The sequence below is a fragment of the Erinaceus europaeus genome, chromosome 12 (assembly GCF_950295315.1).
Source record: "Erinaceus europaeus chromosome 12, mEriEur2.1, whole genome shotgun sequence".
NCBI classification, from domain to species: Eukaryota; Metazoa; Chordata; class Mammalia; order Eulipotyphla; family Erinaceidae; genus Erinaceus; species Erinaceus europaeus.
The window spans coordinates 19,071,314-19,089,221 of record NC_080173.1 but is presented as its reverse complement, the minus strand read 5'-3'; the positions used below and the strand labels follow the sequence as shown (position 1 = coordinate 19,089,221).

Sequence of the window (17,908 nt, the reverse complement as noted above, 5' to 3'; positions counted from 1 at the left end):
GTTCCCATCATCATTGTTCCATAGTCCATCTCCTCCACTGGAAATTTCCCTATTCTTTATCCCTCTGGAAATATGTATCAAAGATCTTTATAGGGAGCAAAAAGTGGAAGGTCTGACTTCTGTAATTCCTTCTCCACTGGACATGGACATTGACAGGTTGAATTATACCCTAGCCTGTTTCTGGCTTTCCCTAGTGGGGTAGAGGTCTGGGGAGGTGGAGTTCTAGGACACATTGGTGAGGTTTTCTGTCCAGGAAAGTCAGGTTGGCATCATGGTAGCATCTGCAACTTGGTGGCTGAAAACCATTAAGCTGTAAAGCAGAACAAATTGTTTTAATAATTAGAAATCTAAAGGTAAGAATATAGCAGATGAAGATTTGTGGTCTCCATTTTGTAAAAAACTAGGAAGTCTATTTTAGGTATATTCCAAGGGGCCCCTAACTTTACTCAGTTTTGTCTGAACCCAGCAGATAACATGCAGGTGGGTTAAAGGTATAGTCTGGGAAGATGGTATCAGAGTTGGAAATAGGACTAGAAAGTTGGATCAGGGCAGAGAGAAGCTCCCAAATATGGGAAAAGTATATAAATACCTTTAACTGTAGACGCCATCAATCTGATCTGAGGCCCATGTCTATTCATATTTAGCACAGGAGCCTGTGTAACCTCTACTTCCCTGCCAGTTTGAGCTCGCATTCCACAGTCATAGCTGGAACATTCTAGGCTTCATTCATTTTCAGGACCAGTCTTCCTTGAGAGGCAGAGTATGTTGACCCAGCCTACCTCCCAAAGTAGAGCAATTTCTACCACTGTTGTTGTACACTGAGTGTTGGTCTGCTTCTAATTCTGCTTCTAAGACCCCTTCTGTTTTGATCATCACATTAGGTTCACTTGCATTGCTTAACACTGTGGTCTATTTACATAATCATTGTTTAATCCCCATTGGTTTAATCCCACTGGTTCCCACGTTTTTATCCTTCTCCTCACCCCCTATCCTACGTACTTCCTCTTCCTGACACTTCCACATCAGGAGATATAAAGGACAGGATTTTTTAATGAAGGAAGATTAGATAGATTGCACTGCATTCTCGATCATCAATAAAGATTGAAGTGCATTCCCAGCTCAGCCATGAGTCCCTTGTCTTCTCTCTCCTGCCCTTGAAGCTAGCCCAGCAATTGAGGGCAAGGTCCTGTAGAGATCCACAGGAAGGTTTATGATGTTGTTTCTGATGGAGATGACCAGTGATACCAGAGAAAGAGATCTGTTAGAGGTCGAGGCCCATCATACCTATGTGAGAATCCTACTCTGATACCATCTTACTTACTTTCTCTCCTACTGGCCTGGAAATTCTGTTCTCACTTGGAATTCCCATGTTTAAATGAGTTGTTTTTTTTTTTGAGAGTCGTCCAGGTGTTGTTAAGCTGCCATATTAACTATGTCCCCCTCCCTTGTTGCTTTTATGCAAACATAAGCAACATCGTTCTTGCCATCTTTCTCCTTATCAACACCACCATCAGTGTTATTATTTATTGAACCTTAAATAAGTGCTAGCTGTTGTTTGGGACACCATTCACCTCTAAGTCTTTGAAGTAAGTGGAATCTACCCCACAACAAGGTTAAGGAAGCTATTATAGCTTAAACGGCTTAGATGACTGTCTTCATGCCACCCACCTAGTAAATGTCAGAATCAGTGTGTCAGTCAAAGACCTGATTCTACAGCCATGTATTTTAATAACTGAATCATCTGAGGAGTCTGAGATGACTCTTAAAAAAAAGCAATGCCACTTGAGGATTATTCAGAGGTCACTCTGAAAACACTGGGGATGAAAATCTTAATGAATGATAAAAGTTATTGCTGGGGCTCAGTGCCTGCACTACGAATCCACTGCTCCCAGTGGCCATTTTTCCCACTTTGTTGCTCTTGTTGTTACCCTTGTTGTCATTATTATTATGGTTATCATTGTTGTTGTGTTGTTGGATAGGACAGAGAGAAATCGAGAGAGATAGGGAAGACAGAGAGGGGGAGAGAAAGACACCTGCAGATCTGCTTCATCGCTTCTGAGCTTGTGAAGCGACCTCCCTGCAAGTGGGGAGCGGGGTCTGGAACCAAGATCCTTATGCTGGTCTTTGCACTTTGCGCTATGTGCACTTAACCTGCTGCACTACTGCCAAATCACTGCTTGAAAGTTTTTAAATATCGTTTGTCATTCATGAAGCATTCATATACACAAGCTTGTATGAGTGAGTCTGCATGTGCATGCTTACATGTGTGTGTGCATGCGTGTACAAACCTGCGGGATAGAGTAGTAAATATGAAAGGATGTTTAGAGACTGTGGGAAATTCAAGTTGCCTGAAGACTCTGGGGCCTGGCCTCTTAAATCTCCCTTTATCTGCTTATGTAACAGTTCAGATCTATATGACCAATGAAAGTAGCTTAAGAGGAGGACTTAAAACATATGTTTAGTTAAACTCTTTTACCTTAAATAATAAAGATCAAGAACCTTGCCTCCCACATATTTACCTTGAATGTTGCTGTGTTTCTGATTCTATAATTCACCTCCAGAAGTTTGGAATTTCCAGAGAGTGTTGGAATTAACTGACAAGAACTAGAGCATTTATTTAGCATCTATTAATTTTGTATTCATCACCTCATTTAACCTTTCCTTCACCCTAGAATGGAAGCATTTTTATACCTTTTGACAGACCAGGATTGTACTTCAGAGATGCAGAGCTTCCCACAACCTTGAGCAGTTAGTATGCCGTAGGCCTGGGTTTCAGATCCCTGGGTTTCAGAACAAAGATTAGATATTAAATGCTATTTGCTTATCTTCTCAATAGGCAGATACCAGTACTAGGATATGCTAGTTAGGCATGTCTTTATTTTAAAGAGTTTATTTATTCACTAGAGACTGAGAAATAAGAAGAGTGTAAGACAACCAGCACATCACTCTGGAATATGTCATGCTGGGGCTAAAACTTGGAACCTTGTGCTTGTAAATCAGGTATTCTACCCGCTATACTATCTCCTGGGCTACTACATTTTGTAACATTAAATTTTTCATGAAGTAAAATAGACTTTTGACACTGATAATTTAACATCAAGTTATGTCAGCTCTTTACCTGATTCTTGATTCCCATGTAAACACATGTAACTAGAGATCTTGATTTACGGTTGATTCTTCTATCAATGCAGATCTCATTGTCATACTTGAATTGTCAGGTTTGAATACTTACAACTTTTGGAGGGGATGGGATGTGGAACTCTGGTGATGGGAATTGTGTGGAATTGTATCCCTTTTATCCTATGGTCTTATTGATCATTATTAAATAAGTAAGAAAGGAAAAATAAAATAAAAGAAAGAAACTTGACTTCAAAAAGACCCCCAAAACAGTCACATATTTCTGGAATCCATTCCAATTATAAATATTTATTCATTGTGCTAGACATGGTAATGAATGAGCTAGGTGACATCACTGCCTCTACTGAGTTTACACTATTTTTCTCAGTGTTTAATAGGAAACATTTCAGACATCCAGAATAGTAGAGAGGAGTTTGATGACTATTTATTTGTTACTACCCTGTTCAACAAATAAATCCTGTATAAATCCTTTCAGCTCATATTTTATACTTCCCCACCCAAGTCTCCCTGTCACTCTACTGGATTATTTTAAAACTAAGTCCTAGGTTGGTGGAATACCTCACTTGGATAGTGTGCTGCTTTGCCATATGCATTACTAGATTCGAGCCCAGCCCCTACCACATTGAAATTCTTTCTCTTCTCCTCCTCTCTCATGCTAGTAAATAAATAAATAAATAAATCTTTCAAAAAATAAAATTAGAAACTGAAAGTGTCTCAAACCTTTGTTACCATATTTTTAAAAGGTTAATGGTTTACAGTATAGTTGTTGAAACATGGGTACAATTTCTCATCTTCCTATCTATCATCTTAGATCCCTATTTATCATCATGTACCAGGACCCCAAGTCTATCTTCATCCTTCTTCCTTCCCCTCCTTTCTCAGTGTATTTTGCTCTGGTGCAATACACCCCATCTAGTCCAAGTTTTACTTTGTTTTTTCCCTTTCTGACTTCATATCATTTCAGCATGTGTTTCCCTTTTCTCTCTAACATAACTATAATGCCATTATTGACACCTGAAATCATTTAATAAAGATTTCTTCATGTAATCTAATTTCCCACCCTTTTCTTTCCTTAAGATTTTCCTGTTTATATCATTAATGTCTTTTCGCAGTTGATTTGTTTGGAGTTTCACTCTTTAATGGGATATGTCCTTGGAATATAATCACTGAATCAAAATATTTTGTTACTAGGATGTGCCTACATAAACTTACCTGAATGACTATTAATTTTATGTGGGTGTATGGAATCAGAACCTGTTGCATAGAGATTTTCCCCACCCCCAGGACAAGTTTTTCATTGAGAGGAAGAGTAAGAGAAAGAATGAAACCACAGAACATGAACTTCCCTTGATGCTATGTAGCTCTGCTATAATGCTGAGGCTTGAACCTTGGTTACATGTAAAGCAAGAAATGAGCCCTAATTAGTGAAATACCTCTCAGTTCCAAGTACATTAATTCACTTTATTGTTTTTTCCATTTTATTTTAATTCTTCTTCTTTGCTCTGTTTATTTCTTAGAAGTTCACCCAGAGATTACTATAAGCATAATGTTGGAGTTTTAACTAAACTGGTTTCCTTTTTTTTTTTTTCATATTGCTTTCTTAGTTAACAACGCATAGGTAATGTTACAAAGAAATAGTACTGGTCCTTGAAAAGTCTACTATTGCAAAGACCTGCCATCCTGAGAAAACATTTATTGAAAGTCCTTTAGAAAAATAGGATGGCAGACCTGTGATGCAGCAATTTTATTGATAAAATCTAGTTTATTAGAGAATGTAAAACTTGAGCAGAGAATATATACTTACATATTGCATAATCAGATCAGTTGCTAAAATTTTTTAGTGACAGAAAATAGTAAGATAAACATCATTGAAAACTTCATGCAAACATGCTGGCCCTGATCATTCCAGGACAAGTATATTTCTTAGTAATTTACTCACATGACTATGCTAATATTATAATAAAACTTTGTACTATCTACAGTGAACTTATATAAGGTTAAGAACTACAATAACAAAAGATATTCAGATTCCTCTCTCAAAATTTATCTTTATTGAAAGCAATTCAAAGCAACTGTAGTTTTTCTCTATGGCATATTATGTTTATTTCTACCAAAACTAATCAGATTTCCTGGGGAATAGGAAATTGATTATATAAGCACTGGTGAAACCATCTTTCCCATATTAGCTGATATGAATAAGATTTTTCTCTTTATTGACTGCCTAGGGTAATTACAGGGGTTTGTGCGTCTCCTTGGTAATTTTCTCTCTTTTTAAAAATTTCTTTATTGGGAGATTAATGGTTCACATTCAACAATAAAATACAATGGTTTATACATGCATGACATTTCCACACAACAATACAACCCCCCTAGGTCCTCCTCTGCCATCATGTTCCAGGACCCAGAGTCTTTTACTTTGGTGCAACACACCAACTCCCATCCAAGTTCTGCTTAGAGTTTTCCCTTCTGATCTTGTTTTCGACTTCTGCCTATGGGTGAGATCATCCCATATTCATCCTTCTGTTTCTGACTTATCTCACTTAACATGACGACTTCAAGCTCCATCCAAGATAGGGTAAAGAAGGTGAATTCACCATGAACCTGGGACTTTGTAGCCTCAGGAATAAAAATCTCTTTGCGTAACCATTATACCATCTACTCCTGTTCACCTTTCTCTGTTTTCCACAAAACAATTCAGTGCCCCTCTAGGTCCTCCTCTGCCATCATGTTACAGAACCTGAACCCTCCCCCCTGCCCCAGCGTCCTTTACTTTGGTGCAATACACCAGATCTAGTCCAAGTTCTGCTTAGTGTTTATGGTTCAACTTTTTTTTGTCTGTAATTGGTTTCATTTCATTGAAAATGCCTTTAAACTTTAGATGGAAAAGAGTACTGCCAATATTTTCCTGTAAGTATTTGATAGTTTCTGGCCTGACATCCAAGGGGTGTTGAAATACCCTTACTATTACTGTGTTGATATTAATATATTGCTATAGCCCTCTGAGTAGATGTTTGATGTATTAGGTGCATAACTGTTAATTATCATTAAGAATTCTTAACTGACTGATCCTCTGAGTATTAAGTAATGTCCATCCTTATCTTTTTAATTTTTATTTGTTTTAAGTTCTAAAGTGTCTGATAAAAGAATAACTGTTCCTGTCTTTTTTGTGGTCCATTTGCTTGTATGGCAGTTTTCCATCCTTTCACTTTGAGTCTGTGTTTGTCTTGAGTTAAGTGGGATTCCTATAGACAATATATGGTTGAGTTGTGTTTTCTGATCCATCTTCCAGCTTTGTGCCTTTTAATAGGTGAATTCAGGCCATTGGCATTTATTTATATTATAGAATGAAGATATTTTAAAGCCATTATTGTAGATTTTTAGAGTATTCTGATACATGGCATGCTTATGGTGATCTGATTGTTTATAGGAGAACTTTCAGAACTACTTTGAGGGCAGTCTTGGTGATAGTTGCTTCCTTCAACTGTTGCTTGTCTGAGAAGGTTTTTGTGCCTCCATGTAGTCTGAATGACAGTCTAGCAGGATACAGTAGTCTTGGTTGAAAGCCTTTCTTATTGAGAGCTTGATATATATCTTGCCATTCTCTTCTGGCCTATAATGTTTGTGTGGAGAAATCTTCTGCTAATCTTATGGGTTTCCTCTGTTGGTGATTCTCTGTTTTTCTCTTGCAGTGTTCAAGAGCCTTTCTTTATTGTTATTCCTCTTCATTCTAAATATGATGTGTCTTGGAGTCTTTAAGTGTGGGTTAATTCTGTTTGGGACCCTCTAGGCCTCTTGAACCTTTATGTCTTTTATGTTGTCCAATGTAGAGAAATTCTTGTATATTATGTCCTGTAGAATACTTTATCTCCCTCCCATTTCTTCTTCTGGCAAGCCAATAATGTGTATATTACTTCTTTTGAAGTCATCCTATATGTCTCTGTTATTGTTTTCAGTATTCTTAATCTCTTTTTCAGATCTCTTATTTCTATCTTAGTTTTTCCTAATTCATCCTCAATCTTGCTAATTCTGCCTCACTTATTCTATTTTCTCTCCCCTCTGTTGTTTTCTGTAGCTCAGCTGTTTTATACCCTGCTCTGATACTGTATTAGCTTGCTCAGATAGTTGTGCTCTTGGCTCAGCTACTTCAGCTTTCAGCTCTCTAATTACCTCCAAATAGTTAGTGTTTTGTTTTAGAGTCTCATTTGCTGTTTCCCCATTTCTGATGACCTTACTTTCAAACTCTTTCCTTATTCCTGTGACTAATGCCTCAGTTAGTTTGAATTTTGTACTCAAAACCCTTTGTGGGTGGGGGGGCAGTTTAACTAGGCTTTTGTCCTGGTTCATTTCTGCAACATTTCTTCTTGGTTTAACCATTGTATATGGTGTGTTATCAGGTCCCTCTGTCAGTACCATTTAATCCACTAATCACACTTGCCTGGATTGACTTGTGTCTCACCAAGGAGAGTAGAGACTCAACTGCTGCTAATCTGTGCTGGTTATTGATGGACAGCAGGCGGTGCTATTGTCATCTCTAGGCTTCTCTTCTTTGTATGATCTGCAGTGGGTGGGATGGGGTGAGAGGGTGGTTACTTTGAGCTGTCTTTTGGTCACATATGCTTTGTTTTATCTTGTACCCTTGCCTTAAATTCAGAAGGCTAAATATGGGAATCGGGTGGTAGTGCAGTGGATTAAGTGCACATGGTGCAAAGCACAAGGACCAGCATAAAGATCCCTGTTCGAGCCCCTGGCTTCCCACTGGCAGGGGAGTCACTTTACAAGTGGTGAAGCAGGTCTGCACATGTCTTTCTCTCTTCCTCTCTGTTTTCCCCTCTTCTCTCCATTTCTCTCTGTCCTATCCAACAATAATAACTACAACAATAAACAACAAGGACAACAGAAGGGAATAAATAAATAAATATTTTTAAAAAGGCTAAATACCCCCTGAGTCAAAGATTGAGAAGTTTTAGGCCCCTTTCTCTTTTCTTTTATTTACTCATTTATTTATTTCCTTTTGTTGCCCTTATTGTTTTATTGTTGTAGTTATTATTTTTATTGTTTTTGTTGTTGGATAGAATAGAGAGAAATGGAGAGAGAAGAGGAAGACAGAGGGGGTGAGAGAAAGACACCTGCAGAACTACTTCACTGTTTGTGAAGCGACTCCCCTGCAGGTGGGGGAGCCAGTGGCTTGAACCAGGATCCTTATACTGGCCCTTGCGCTTTGCTCCATTGCATGCTTAACCTGCTGTACTCTCTACCCTTTCTCTTTTCTTCTGGCACTAGGAACAACCTTCATTGCTTGCTGAGCTTAAAGTGAAATCACCAAAATGGCTCAGCTTGGCTCCCTGCCACCTGGAGCACTGATTTGACTGCTGTTCTTCAACCCATGCACCTCTTTTTGCCCCAACCACACTCTAGTGAGCACTCACCTGCAGCTGCAGGTCTTTCATGTAGATTATGACTTCAGTTGGGTCTCCTGCAATTATTTGTTGTTTTGGGTGGAGAGATGTTTCGGTCCCATTTTTCTTCCCATGGCCATGCCTCCTGGAAGTCCTCCTTGGTAATTTTAAGACGTTTCAATCCCATTTTTCTTCCCATGGCCATGCCTCCTTGGAAGTCCTCCTTGGAATTATAAACTAACTCTGATAAATTATCCTCACGCATCATGCAGAACTTCAGGCTTTTTCAGTAATTTACTTACTTACTTACTTACTTACTTACTTACTTACTTACTTACTTACTTTTGCCTCCAGGGTTATCACTGGGGTCAGTAACTGTACAATGAGTACATTGCTCCTGGTGACCATTTTTCTCTTTTACTTTACCTTTTACTCTCTCTCTCTCTCTCTTTCTTTAGTATAGACAGAAATAGAGAGGGGTATGGTGAAAAACAAACAAACAAATAAATCTGCAACACTCCCTTACCACTTGTGAAGTTTCCTATTCTTCAGGTAGGAATTGAGGGCTTGAACACAGGTCCTTGTACATGGCAGACTATGCACTCTACCAGGTCCACCACTTGATCCTCTTAGGTTATTATTTTTAAATCAGAAGGGAAGTCGCTTCCTTTCTGTTTTTCATTCCATTTTTCTTTCCTCTCTGGCTTGAAGTCAGCACAGTAGGCCAACAAATAAATAGCATGTACATTTGGGACAATAGAAGCCACGTTCCTCATAGCTGGAGAAGATATTTAAAATTTGGAAGATGTAAAGTTAAAAATAGCTCATCAGTGTTGCACTAGAATTAGAACTACCACTATAAGCTTAAAATTTTATAACACATATGCACAGAGGGGTAAAGATATCTATCTATATATATACAAATATTTATACAAATATAAATGAATATATTTATGCATGTTATTATATATGTATGTAAACATACATATATTCTCAAGTTTTATCTGTAGCGACCCAAGAAGCAACAACACCCCTGAAGCAAGGATTACTCAAATATTGCCTTCTAAATACCATCCCTTCTAAAATGAACCAAGTCTTTTTAGAGAAATGGTAAATAGAAAGTTTGTATATAAGGAAAGTTCAAGATGAACCTGAAACATCTTATTGTTCCAGAGGTAAGGGAATGTTTACTAAGCAATAGATGAAAGGATGTAAGGCACAGTTTGAATGAGAGAGGATAAATTCTGACTATTAAAATAAATAGAGGCCAAAAGATAGCTCACTGGGTAAGGTGCCTGCTTTGTCATGTGTGTGGTCTGTTTGAACTCTGGCACCACAGGGAAGTGTCAAAACACCAAAGGAAGCTCCAATACTCTGGTGTCTCCCCTTTTCTCTTGTCTCTCTGTGTATTTATCCTTCTAGCTAAATGAGAAGATCAGCCCTGGAGTAGTAAAATTGTGTTTGTATGAGAGCCCCTTCCACAATAACAAAAAAAGAAGGATAGAGAGAGTGAGAAAAAAAAAGGAATAATAAAGGAAGAAAGAGAGGGAAGGAGGAAGGAAGGAAGGTGGATGGATGGATGGATGGATGGAAGGAATAAAGGTCAGGTTAGAGATTATAACCCATTGGGCAAAATGAGAATTTATGACTCAGTACTTACATAAATAAATAATAAGTGAAGGGGAAGAGAAAGTACACTGAGAGGATGGAGTGTTTAATGGATGCTAATACTAGCAAATGGATATTTGATAGGAAATCGGATTTGTTCCTACCCCATTATCAAGTTGTAGAATCACTTTATAAGCACTGTTCCAGGGTTAGATTCATTCTGCTGCCTAAGCAAATTCTTTCATCAATGTTTCTCTGGTCAATGTAGCTTTGTCAAAGTATAGGATTGAATGTCTTGCTTGTACAAGCTGTTGCTAGAGTATCATTCTTTGAAGTAAAACCTCAAGATGCATATTTGAACATACTATTTGACATATTGTGTTTAAGAATTCTTTTTCAATAGTTGATGTGCCTTCTTCACAAAACATTCATAAAACTGATTTGATTTATTTTTATTTGACTTATATGATAATTCCATCTTTTTGTTACATTAAATGAAAGTTCAGAAACAATTCTTTCTATTTTGTATCTGAACTAATTCACTTAATGATTTTATTTGTGTAGTCTGGGAGGTGACACAGTGGATAAAGCATTTGACTCTCAAACATCAGGTCTGGAGTTCAATCCCTAGCACATGTACTAGAGTAATGTTTGGTTCTTTTTGTCTCTCCTCTTGTCTTTCTCATTGATAAATAAATAAAATTTTTTAAATAAGTTTATTTGGAAAAGTTAAAGCTAGAAGTAACACAAAGGAATTTTACAGTGATTCATGAAAGACTTGTGATGGTTTTATTTTCAGTGAATTAAAATATTAAATACACATTTGTAAACTAAATTATTTGAAAGAGAGTGGTTGGTTGAGTATGAGAAATACACCAGAGTCATATTCTAGGCTATCTGGGATCATGGCTGGAAGTCAGCACTTCATACATGCGAGTCCTGTTCTCTACCCATCGTACAACCACCCGGGTCATCTTTCTAAATTATTATTATTTTTTTAAAATCTTTTTTATATTTATTTTTCCCTTTTGTTGCCACTGTTGCTTTTTTATTGTTGTTGTAGTTATTATTGATGTCGTCATTGTTAGATAGGGTAGAGAGAAATGGAGAGAGGAGGGGAAAGACAGAGAGGGGGAGAGAAAGATAGACACCTGCAGACCTGTTCTACTGCTTTTGAAGCGACTCCCCTGCAGGTGGGGAGCCGGGGGCTCGTACCGGGATCCTTACCTTGGTCCTTGTGCTAGGTGCCACCTGCGCTTAACCCACTGCACTACCACCCAACTCCCTTTCTAAATTATTTTATGCCACAACCTAATAGTCTACCAAACAGGATATTTCATACATAGTGATTGAATATGTAATTTTTTGTATAAAAATATATTAGGGGTGGGGGACACAGCATAATGGTTATGCAAAGAGACTCTCATGCCTGGGGCTCCAAAGCTCCAAGTTCAATACCCTGCACCCCCGTAAGCCAAAGGTAAGCAGTGCTCTGGTTGAAAAAAGAAAGAAGAAAAGAAAAAAAGGAATTTTATTAAATTTTTTTTAAAAAAAAGACTATAAATTCAGTGTCACTCCATTAAAAAATAAAGCAAGTATTAATAGCTTAAGGAGTTATTTTGAAACTTGATGCAAAGATTTTTATGATAATATTGACTGGAGACCTGTTGTAAGATAAAAATTAAAAGAAATGATCTGGGAGATGGAGCAGTGGATAAAGCACTGAACTCTCAATCACGAGATTCCCGGATCAATCTCCAGCAGCACATGTAACAGAGTGATGTCTGGTTCTTTCTCTCCCTCCTCCTACCTTTCTCATGAATAAGTAAATAAAAAAATTTTAAATTAATTAACTAACTAATTAAAAGAAGAAAGGAAGGGAGGGAGGAAAGAAGGAAGGAATGCAGAAAGGAAGGAATAGAGGGAGGGAAAAAGAAAGGAAATTTGGATGCAGTTGTCAAAAACCTACCCCCCAAGTACTGATCAAGTACAAAGAGATAACAATGGCCTTAATGTATAAAATCCAAACACACTAATTTCACCTAATGATAAAAACTGACATAATAAAGGGACAAATGAAAATCATGTACCTTTTTGTGAAGCATAGAAATAGCACTGCATCATTTCTGTGTTACTCTTGACAAGAATACATGGCAAGAATTTGATCACAAGAAAACACTAGAATGAATCAGATTCAAGACCCTTCTATAGAATAAAAGTGTGAAAGTCATGATATACAGGGAGAAGCTGAAGGACTGCTGCAAACTGGAAGATTACAAACGAATTAAAAGACAGCTAGATGATAACTAAACTGCAAACTATCACTGAATAAAATGAGACAGTATTGTGATGCTAGCACTGTTGAGAAGCCTGTACACTGGATCTGTTTGAAAAGTCATGATGATGCATTTTTGCATAGAAAAATATGCAAGTTTCTCTTCCTCCTCTTCTCCCTCTTCCCCCTCTGTCTTCCCCCCTCTCATCCCCCTCTCTCTTCCCCCTCTCTCTTTCCCCTCTCTTTCCACTCTTCCCCCTCTCTCCTCCCTCTCTTCCCTTCCCCTCTCTCTTCCTCCCTCTTCCCCTCTCTTTCCCCTCTTCCCCCTCTCTCTTCCCCCTCTTCCTGCTCTCTCTTCCCCCTTCTTCCCCCTCTCTCTTCCCCGTATCTCTTACCCCTCCCCATTCCTCTCCTCTCCCCTCTCCCCTATTCTCCCTCCCCTCTCTCCCCCTCTTTCCCTCTCCCCCTCCCTCTCCCTTCTTCCTCCCCCCCCCCCCAGGAAGGGCTGTTCAGTGGGGCTAGGGCATCTGATGCATCTTTGAACCTGTTACTATGCCCTGTGGCATCTGTTGCATTATCCAAGCCCCCCAATTTCACATTAAAAATAAGTTGTTGTTATTGCTTTGCTACATAATCTGCAAGGCAACAGAGCTATTGATTCTTGTGGGGTTTTTTTGTTTGTGTTTTGTTTTTTAGGTGGAGACAGAGAGGTAGAGAGAGAGAGAATAAAAGAGAGCACACCACCGAAGCTTCCTTCAACGCAGTGGAGGACCAAACTTGAACCTGAGTTGAGCCCAAGGCAAAATAGCTCACTACCCAAGTGAGCAATTGGATCTACCCTTTATCTTCTGTCTTTTGACTGAATATCATTGGCTTCAGTCTTTCATTCTTTCCTTTCATCCACAGTTGCGGTAAACTTTTCTTCTGTCTGACTTTTCCAGCAACACAACATATTGTTTCAACTGGGAGGTTTGGCTGTTGATTTTATAGGAAAATGCCCTTATTTGTGGAAGAACACTGTAGCATTCAGAAGTGATGGAAGACATTGCTGTAAGTACAGAGTATACGGATAATAGAGTAAATATGATACGTTGATTATTAGGGGATTTGAGAGGAGGAAATCCAAGACTTTTTTGTACTATTCTTGACAACTTCACCTTTACTTGGTAATTATCTTTCAAAAAGAGTTACTTAAAATTATAACAAATAAAGTATTAAGATGAACTGAAAGTAATTTTCTGTATATTGTGAAAAATGGCAATTAAAAAGATAATATTATTTCTATACAATATGATCTACTTATTAAATTACAATTATTGTATGTACCATGTCTCCTAATCTTTAGAGAGTCATCTAGAGAAGTATTTATTGTCCTATCTTTAAGAGAAAATAACAGAGAGGAAGAGAAATTAAGTTGCATGCCTAAATTACTCTGCTGGTTAGGAACACAGACCAGAGTCCATCTTAGGTGACCTGGTCCCTACAGCCTGCTTACTGTGTGCTACCCCATGTGACATGATCTCAAGCCCATTATAATGAACCAGACTCCTTGCAAGTGGTCCTCCATGCATTCTCCTATTTGAGCTTTCATCTTCATAAGTCAATAAGATTCATCACACTGTCTGAATTTTACACTTGATTCACTGACGCCAAAACAAACTTGGTTCTTAGAGCTAGAAATAGTGAGAGCTGGCATTTGGATCCAGTACCACCTGGCTTCCAAGTTTAGCTCATTAAGCCAAGAGAGAGAAAAAAAATAGCTTATTAAGCTGGGAGAGAGAGAGAGAGAGAGAGGGAGGAAGGGAAGGAGGAAGGGAGGGAGGGAGGGAGGGAAGGAGAGAGAGAGAGAGAGAAAGAGAGAGAGAGAGAGAGAAAGGAAACTTTTTGAAGAATGTTGATAGTGAAAAAAGATATCAGGAGGAATGGTTTCAACTTCTAGAATTTGGGACTGTGCTGATTCTAAAAATGTCCTGATTAGTATGTGAATGTGTGTAGGGCAGAATTAACCACAAGGGACACAGCAAGTGTGCTTTAAAAAATAACTTGTATGAGATAACACCTCACACCTATGGGAATGCCATACATTAAGAACAGAATCAAGTGCTGACAAGGACATGGTGACAAAAGAACCCTATTATACTGTTGGTGGGAATGTAAGCTGGTTTAGCCCCTATAGAAAAGAATTTAGAGATTTGGAGATACTCAAACCATTGGGAATCTGCCAATTCCTCTCCTAGGAATTTATCCAAAGAACACTAAGACATCTGTACAAACCTATGTTCATTGTAGTACCATTTGTTAAAGGCCAAATGTGGAAACATTCCAAATGTCAAATGATAGATGAGTGGTTTAGATAGTATGGTGTATATACATAAAGCAGTACTGTTCATCTTTAATAAATGATGAAATATTCTCCTTCGCAACATCTGGGGTAGAAATTGAAGGAATTATGTTAAGTGAGATAAGCTAGAAGGAAAAGGATGAATACCAGATGATCTCACCCACAAGTAGAGAGTAAGGAACAAAGAAAGGGATACTACAGGGTGAAGCCTGGACTATCTGTTGCAGCACAACCAAGGACTCTAAAGGGGGGAGACTGGAGGGAATTGAAAGGATATTGAGAGCACAGTGCACTGTGGTGGTGAAGGTGTCAATCAGTTGTGGATAGACACCTAGTAGAGAGAGAGATAAGAAACTGTATGCATGTGGTGACAACTAATCTATAAACAATTATTTATACTAACAAAGTAGAAAAAATTATCAACCATGAAAATTGGCCTTGATACATGCTAGCTACATTTAACAAATGGATAATTATGGATGAGTTCACTCAGAACATAATGCATTAAAATTTTCTGCAAGACACAAATTGTATTGTATTGACTTCATAAGTTTGAAAATGATTAACCATATCATACAAAAATTCAATCTATGGGGAGAACATATTAAAGTCATATCTCAAAACAACAAGATAAAGGCAAGAACAGAGCAATGACTGGGCAGATGCCTTTTCTTTGTGCATTTAGTTTCATGAGCCATCCTTCTATAAATCTTTCAGTCTGCGCATGGAAATACCTTGTTAATGTCATGATTTTATTTGTGGACTCTACTAGTCAGCAGATGAAATATTCTTTGACCACATGAAAGGAAGAGATGAGGCTCTTTTTCTTTTTAATTGTGTCATGTTTATGTCAGTGTACAGCTAATTTTTGAATGAAATATCATTTGCTTTTGAATGAACTACATTTTATTTTTAATGAAAAGAAATGTTTAACCTTGCAGTTTTAAGCCAAAAGGGAGATTACTGAATCATGTGACTTAAAAGATTAAAACTAATTTGTCTTCAGGTATGGTGTATTCAGGGTTTCAATTAAGTGGCCAGGATCTAACTCCTTTTCATCTTTCAGAGATTAGCTTAACAGTCTTCAATGTCTCCCTTTCTTTCTTAAGCACAGTGACAGTAATTCCAAATGCAGGGGAAAAACTCCCAGTTTTTCTGCAAAGCTCTTATAATTCACTATGTGAATGAGTTTGGGTGGCATATCTACCCTGACCATTGTGTTCAGTGTTCATTGACTGAGGCCTGTATTATAAATCCTGCCAAGCTGAGGCTGAGGAGAACTGGATCTCTCAATGAAAACTCACAGTGTGCATGCCTGAGACTCCAAAGGCCCTTATACAATAGATGCCAGAAGTGAACAGTATTCCTATCATTTTCACCCTTATGAAAATAAATAATAACTCTTTAATAAAAATTATCAAGAAAAAACCCTGCAAGTCCCTACATCTATGGATACACACACACACACACACACACACACATACACACACACACACATATATATATTCCAACAAGAGCCCTAGATTTATTAATAATAGAAATAGTACAAATTTCAATCCACAAGCTGAAGATACTCTTGGATACCCCAGAAGTATTTTTCCCCCTGGCTGTTTCCATAATGGCCTTTACAATATCATGACTAGGGAGTCGGGCGGTAGCGCAGCTGGTTAAGTGCACGTGGCGCAATATCATAACTGTTGTTCTTCAGGGCTCGAACTGCCTTTGCTCTTGAGACATTTGCTTGTGACATGACAAATTCTATGCCCATAACTTTCACACCGGTTTCATCAACCTCTTCCTCTTCACTCTCCTCTTGTACAGTTGGAATTTGCATGTTTTCTTGGATGTTTGAGACAGCCTCACCTTGAACTTTGAATTTCTCAGCAGCTGCTAGTTGTGCTTGCTGAGATAAATTTTCAATCTTTGCTTCTCCAAAAACTATGTAGGAATCTGATGCTGGGCTTTTGTAGACATCTGGCTTTGTGATGGCAAAGAGGATATTCTTTGATTTTCGGATAGTGACTCTTGTAATCCCTGTAATCTGCCGAAGACCCAGTTTGGATATAGCCTTTCGTGCCTTCTTTTCACTCTGGCTCGGCTCTGTTTCGTTTTACTGACTGGTTCTTCATTGATTTCTGCTGCTGCCGCCAGCTGAGCTTGTTGTGTGGTTGCTTGTGTGGAATCCTGTTCCTCAAGCTCTGGTACTGACTCATTACTATCAGATTCTGTTCCAGACCCTGTCAGCCTGTGTCCTGCACTGTAGCAGAGACTTTCTGTGGCTTTGCCAGGCATTTTGTGCGGGAATGCAGAACCAAGATGGCGGCAGAAAGAGAGCGAAGGGGGACATATAATTTTTAAAAAATATTTTACTGGAGGGATTAATGGGTTACAGTCAGCAGGAAATACAGTTGTTGGTACATGTGTAAAATTTTGACAAGGGGGGCCAAAATATCAGATGAAGAAAGGAGAATCACTTCAACAAATGGTGTTGGGGGAAATCGGATTGAGACATGCAGAAGAATAAAACTGAACGACTACATTTCACCACACACAAAACTCCAAATGGATCAATGACTTGAATTTTAGACCAGAAACTACCAAATACTTAAAGGAAAATACTGACAGAACTCTTTTCCATCTAAGTTTTATAGGCATCTTCAATGACACAAGTCCAATTACAAGGAAGACAAAAACAAAAACAAACCAGTGAGACTACATCAAATTGAAAAACTTCTGCATAGCAAAAGAAACCACCACCCAAACAAAAAGACTCCCTATGGAATGGGAGAAGGTGGGGCTTTCAGATCCTGGTGCATGATGGTGGAGGAGGTTAGGGGATGAGAGTGTTTTACAGAAAATTGAGAAAGTTTACATATGTATCAATAACTGTATTTACTATAAACCATTGCTACTACTACTACTACTACTACTACTAATAATAATAATAACCTGGAAGTCTGTGTGTGTTCCCAAAGCTTAACCTCAGCCTCGGATGATATAAGAGATTTTTTTCAAAGTATCTTTTAAAAGTTTTTATTTTTATTTTTATTTATTGGCTAGAGACAGCCAGAAATCAAGAGGGAAGGGGGCGATAGAGAGGGAGAAAGACAAACAGACACCTGCAGCCCTGCTTCACTCGTGAAGCTTTCT

At 38.2% G+C, this 17,908-nt stretch overlaps 1 pseudogene; it reads right to left on the bottom strand.

Moving 5' to 3' along the window:
- Positions 1 to 13,313: 13,313 nt before the first annotated feature.
- On the bottom strand, positions 13,314 to 17,050 carry LOC103113756 (nascent polypeptide-associated complex subunit alpha-like; annotated as a pseudogene).
- Positions 17,051 to 17,908: the final 858 nt, after the last annotated feature.